Raw genomic sequence first — 7,081 nt, forward strand, 5'->3', positions numbered from 1 at the left:
CCCGGGTTTCAGTTTTAGAATGCAGCTAGCAGAAAATTCAATTATGACATAAATGCTTAACAATGCTGATGAGTTCCCAATTGAGGGGTTGCACTAGTGTCATGTTAGGTGGCACGAAAATAACTTTTACTTGTGGGTGGATGTCATCCAAGGAGGCTGGGTTCCAGGTGACATTGTTCATAATCAGAGGTACTTTGAATGGCAATTGCAGCTGGCAACACTTGATTCTTTTACTAGGAACAAAATCATCTTTCAATCGTTGTCTACAGATGGATGCAGTAATTCAACCATTAGCAGACATGTACCAGTACACACTGGAGTCATCTATATTTTACGTGTGCCTTTAGCATCATGGGTGCTGGGCTGTATGCAAAGCCTCATGTTATGGCTGCTGGACAAGTTTACATAACATAACTGTGAAGCATGATTTGTCCAGCTTGTGACCCCAAGCATGTTTATGTGTCTTGGCAGTGTAGGTTTGATGATGGTATCACTTTCCAATGCAGCCCTATCTTTTCCAAATTATATATTTGATCCTTGTTGTAACCTCTTTCTCCAAAACTCCAGGGAAAGACCTTGCACCTAACTTGTAAGCACTCCCATGCTTCCCACCGATCATGATACATGAAATTTGTATACAGTGCAGGAAGTACTCTGGCCAACCATATGATGCTTCAAAATTTCTGACCTGTTTGTTCTTTTTTTTTGCAGTATGTAGCATAAAACAGTTTGGCTTGCTCACAATGATATTTTGAGTCCACAAGAACTTGCTCGCAAATTTTTCTGGTCAGGTACTGAGTGTGGTAACTCACCATCATAACTACTACAGAAGGATCCCTGACATGGCATCACCCATGTAGTTACAATGCCTCATAACTCTGATGTCTTCTTTATCTTGTCCTTGATCTCTGTTATAGTTATCTTTTCCTTGTTCTCTGTTATAGTCATCACAGTTGATTCACTCAGCATCAGAAAATTTCCTATACTCATGTTGCCCTCTCCCCTCTCATGCCACCTTATTATCTTAATCTTGTGCAAAATCTTCTGCTTTGGTTTGGGTTGGGAACCAGGTCTAGTGAGAGTTGGGAGATGCCCAGTACATACTGTACTCAGATGCTTGGTACATGACCTAGACTGGGGGGGGGGGGGAAAGCCATGCAGTGCAGAAGCTGCCTACATCACATTATGCTGTGACTTCATTGTCAGCTGATGGCTGTGGCGAGGTATACGAGAGGGCTTGTGGTGTTGGGAATAACACCAAATCTAGCCCACTATTGCGCACCATTTTGTGTCATATGGAGTGTGATGTGTATTCAGGGACAGGCAAGGATCGTTACCCCCCGTGCACTAGGCAACTCATATACTGAGGGCACACATACAGTAACCCCTTGATTATCTGTCACAATTCAGCCAGAGCCATGTCCGATGATAATGCCATGTTACTCTCACCGAGCCCCACTATGGGGGAATAGTCCCTACAAAAACCATATGCATGTATTGTACTGTATAACTGTCAGAACATAGAAAAACCCTCCAAACTTAGTTTTTCTGAAAAAACTCATGGTACAGTATATTATACAGTATTACAGTACTGTACATACAGTAATTTGCATTGAAAAAATTGACATGCTGCACAGTGCAGTATTTTACAGTAAAATATATGATACGTACCTACTGTACACTGTGCTCACCATGCAACAGTATTGTAGATTTTGTACTCACCATGCTATATTATTATAGATTTTGCTGATTATTCATGTGTGGTATGTGGCATAATGAAGATGCCACAGTACGTTACTGTACATGTACCCTGCATATTGCCCGATTATCCCCTGCTTCTCAAAGGACAGGACATTCCTCATGCACTTGGTAGGAGGGGGAGCCATGCACACATGTGACAGCACAAAGGCAAGCAGCATAAGCCCCTGCAAAAGCTTGGGTGTGGCAACCAATGACAAATTTAGCACACACCTGCACCAGATTGCTTACTGTGTGTGACTGAGGCAGAGTGGGCAGGCTGGGTTTTGTTTTGGCTGGCATTGTCGGTGGCGTGCAGGTGACAGGGAGCGGCAGGTGGTTTGAAACATTTAGCTTCCTTGCGTGTTCTAGTTAATGACATAAAAAAAGAAGTTGCATTCATTCAGCCAGATTTTTTCATTTTCAAATAATGACATTTGTTAGATAATGTGGCACTGGATGACTGGGGGATTATTGTACAGTACAATGAGACCAGTCTGTAGACTATTTTCATTCGACTCAGAGTTTATTAAAGCCAAATTCAGTAAATCAAGATTCATTATAAAGAGGGTTTACTGTAGCAGACACCCAACAGCTCATACATTAACTGGAGCTACTTTTGCTTTCTGACGCCCCCTTGCCCTGTTAACTACTTATGTGTGGCAATGTATACAATTCATTTATACCACTTAATGTACTTGGGATGATCAAAATTAGACTACTGGGTAACATTCAGCAAGGTGAATTATTTGATGTGGCCTGTTGTTGTGCCTACAGTATAATAAGAGAATACAGGTATTTGTAATAGTCACAAAAAGTTCTAATGATAAAAGTTATAACTGCATGAGAGCTGAGAGGCCATGCAAACAAAATGGACATAAAAGAATACCTCAGTCAGTTAGATATATCATTCTGATGTACTTGTATTTAAATTATTATTCAGATTCTTAATAGGTAAGGGAAAAAAATATCTCCTGTGATTTTGAACCATATGTGTTGTTAATCAGTCTCATTAATACTTCCTGTAAAACCATACTGCAATATGGTGATGGTATAAACTCCTTCACCTCAATGATCCCTTTTTGGCTTATTCTTGCCACCTTCAGATGATTTGCCATATAAGAGACATCAAAGACTGTGAAGTAGTTAATGGAAACTTGCTGACGCTGTCACAACAAGTGGTGTCTCCAAAGCTAAATAAAATAATCTGTTGACAGCAAGAATAAAAGAAAAATATATATCTTTGGATAGAAGAGGTTCAACTTTGAGTTTCCAATAAGCTTCTGACCTAGAAAATTTACCTAAATTTTAGAACTGGCCTGCCAGCCTAAGTAACTGGCCTTTCCTGGTACTTTTTTTTTTTTTTTTTTTTTGTCTGTTACCATAATAAGAAAAATACTGGAAAGCACATACTGTATGTCTGTATTATAATGTATTATACTGATACAGTATTCTCTCAGTTCTCTTATGAGTGACAGTTCATGAGCTGTCCATTATATTCATCAGTAGGGTGTCTGCTTTTTAATGAAGATAAACTAACTTACCTGACAAATACAAACCTAAGAGCTACCAAAGTCCATGCAGTAATATCCAAACACAGTAAAGAACTACGTACCCTGCTGTAATACATATACAGAACACAGTCATTCAATATAATGTATCACAAGTAGTTTGCAACAAGGATCTTAGAGTAGAGTTGCAATGAGTAGTGTTGTTCATGTATACTGTATGTTAATAAGCAAAGAAATGTGAAGGTTGTTGGCATGGCATCATACGCCAGGTAACAAGAGTTTAGTGTATCATGTTTTCTTGCAACAATTCGTCCTAATATCAGTACAGTACTATATATTGTGTAATATATTTTGCTTTATATTTTTGTGTACAGTATATTTATGCATTTAATAGTGTAATAGATATACAGTAGGACCTCATTAACTTGGATTCCATTAGCTCAGAACTTGTATAAATTGTAAAAGGAATCCTTTAGAAAACAAATTGTAAGTTTAATGTACTGTACAGATTTCAAAACTTACCCTATCTTTGGGTGGGAAACAGTGGTACAAGTAATGATGATGATGATGAAACCATTGAGCTGTATTGTTAGAACACTGAGAAGACCTAGTAAGCAGTTGCTTTAGCTACAGCTTTTGAGTCATAACCCACTAATATACAGTAGGACCAGATAATCTGTTGAGAAACCAGTTTACTGATTGTTTTTCTATCCTAGCTTTCACTATGATGACATCATTCTTTTTCACTACCTACAGGTGACTTTAATTAGTTTAAAAGACTTATGAAGTCAGTGGAGTAAGATTTATCATTCATTAGCCTCTTTCATCAAGTGTGAGTAGTTTTTTCCCACGTGAACAGAAGTTTTCTCCACATGTAATGACTGGCTAATTATACTGTACAGTACAGTACTGTAATTGTAAAATCTGATATATCAGACCTTTCAAAACGGTCTTTTCAGATTTCTTTTTGTTATATCCAGACAGTTTTGCTGTATTCAGCTAAGGAAGGCCCCTCATAGTGAAGGAGTTCATGAAGGCTATACCTAGTTCCTCCGGTTTCAAGTCTCTCTTGAACTGAATAAAAATGGTCTGAAAATCACAAGAACAAATGTAAAAGGACATTGTCTTTCTGAATAGGTGGTCTTCCAAGCTATATCTGTATTTCTCTGATGTTCTTCTTGGACAAATGTTTGGTCAAAATTGGTCCAAGTTAATGAGATGCTGCTGCAGACATATGACTAGATTTATGTGTACAGTATTGTAATATTGTATGTGCTCTTTTATTTTTCAGTGAACTCTCATTTCCAGAAATTTAGTTATTCACAATCATTGCTCGAGTTAAGTCATCATCAAGTGATTAGCTAAAACGTACTTAAATAGGTGCCTCATATGGCCAGAGTTGTTCATTTACACTGTGTAGTTGTAATAAGCATGTACAAAAGTACTAGATAGCTGCAGGAACACAGCCCTAAAATGTGGCTTCACTAAAGTGTACAGGAGTGGAGCATCTCATTTACAAAAAGCCTAAGTGACTGATGGAATAGACTGCTCCTAAAGGTGCTCCTGCATACAAAAAGTTATAACTGTACTGTGGTTGTGATACAGAGCCATTACCCCACATAGAACTGATAATCAGCTGATGTAATTAAAGTGTATTGTATAGTACAGTCATATACTGTATCTTAATTGGTACATATTGAAAAGAAAAGCTCATTTGTCAAAATCTTCAATGCTTGATTGCAGGTGTTGATACCACACTTGTATAATGTCTTACAGTATGGTCAAGGCTTTGGTAAAGATCCTAATGTATCCCTTAACTCGTACGATACAGGGACGTCTCTTATATTGTATTCTTGCTACAATCAGACAATTTTATTCAACATAGGAAGGACTGCAGGCAGTAAAGGAGTTACGTATCTGACTCATTCTGAAGTTTCTCCTTAGTTGAATAAAATTTCTGGAGAGCAAAAATAAAAATACTGACATTCCTCAGGATGAAGGGGTTAATAACAAGGTGCATGGTAATGAGATTCACTGTTACCATAGTAATTAAGCAGTAGACATCAGACACATGGCAGGCAGCACAGACATTGTTCATATTTCTCTTTTTGTAGAACTGTAGTGTTCCATTTACAGCACTTAAGCCCATGTTCTCATCATTTAAGGAGACTCCCAAGCACCTCATCTTTACTGCATATGGCTTGGTAACATTCTCCATTTTTATTTACATAATCTTTGTCCATATTAAAGAGGCATTAATTACAGAGAAGACAACAGTTAAGTTATTCTGCAAAACTAAATCACTAATAAAGCGGTGCAAGAAAGCCTCCTCAAGTAATAAAAACAGGGCCTTTTAGTGTTCTGCATTAGATGGAAGGAACTTGCATCCACTTTTTTTTTTTTTTTTTTTTTTTTTTTTTTTAAGGCAGTGAGGGGATGCAAAGAGGAGACAAAAATTGGTCGAAAGACAAGGTTCAAAAATTGTTCAAATGAAGGTAGTGATGGACTGCATATGAGTTGTAAGGTCTTGTATACACAGTTTTGCATATATTTTTATCAGTTATCACAGATGACCTCACTTAATTCAACATTCAGCAGTAGATGAACAAGCTAAAAATGCCAGTACGTGTCTTCCGTATCACATTCTCATATTAACCCTTTTCAGTCCAGTGACATGTTATATAATTTATTCTTGCTATTTCTCTGTTTAGCTTATGAGAGACTTTTAAAACTAGAGAGATCAGAAGTAGCCTCCAATAACTCTAAGATGAATAAGACTGTCTATGGATAGGAAAAATAAAATGAAATACTGTATACATCACTGGACTGAAGGGGAAATTCAAGATAGATCTGTCTGCATTTTGATACAGTATGGCAAGAGTAAGGAATACCTGTATAACAATGCCTGTGGTTCAGTTGTATAGCCGCATATCTGATGTCTACATCACAAGTGCTTCCAGGTATTTATGCATTACTTGTGTCTGTATATATTGTAAAGTGCTACAGTGAATTTAATATACTACCCCAAAGTTGCAAGCAAACAGGTTATCAAGAGTAATATATACCTGGGAATAAAGATTAAATAGTAAATTTCGCAGAGAATGTTTTATTGCCACATCAGGTACGACAACTGTAGAAAAGTAGTACGTCACAGACATAAAATATACAGTATGTTGAAACAGGTGTTGGGTACAAAGACCACAAGAGTGGATACAGTACATTTACAGTATAGGTATAAACATTCAGCTAGCACAAAGTCACATCACAGTATGTTTAACAATGTACTGTACAATACCCTATTTTGACTGACATGGGCACTGTATAAACTTGCTCAAAAGATTGATATTAATGAAAGTTTCAAATTTTGAATGAATTACTTTTCCCTCCTTTTTAATGCAACACACACTAAAATTATACCTCTTAGTTACCAGGCATCACTTAGTTCACCTTTTTCTTTTCTTTTTTAATGCAAGGAAGAAGGAACCAAAGGCCAGGAGCCTACAAATTGTTCCCTCAAAGAAAAATAAAAAACAAGATAACACAGAGCTAATTCAAGATCAATTCATTTTGAGATACCTGAACACTGTGTTTGAAAGACTGGAGATCACAGGCAGTAGGAAATACAGACAGAGGGAGACAGTTCCAGAGCTGACCTGCTGCATACAAGAAGGACAGGGAGTAACTGTTAGCTCTTGCATTAGAGAGCTGGATAGAAAAGGGGTGAGAGTTTGCTGCTAGACGGGTGCTACGCGCCCACCATGGTGGTGGAGGGATGCAAGCAGACAGTTCAGAGGAGCAGTGACCATTAAAGTGGCGATAGAAAAGAGAAAAAG

This window comes from Coenobita brevimanus, chromosome 103 (genome assembly GCF_032717465.1).
Source record: "Coenobita brevimanus isolate Jiangsu-jjx chromosome 103, ASM3271746v2, whole genome shotgun sequence".
NCBI classification, from domain to species: Eukaryota; Metazoa; Arthropoda; class Malacostraca; order Decapoda; family Coenobitidae; genus Coenobita; species Coenobita brevimanus.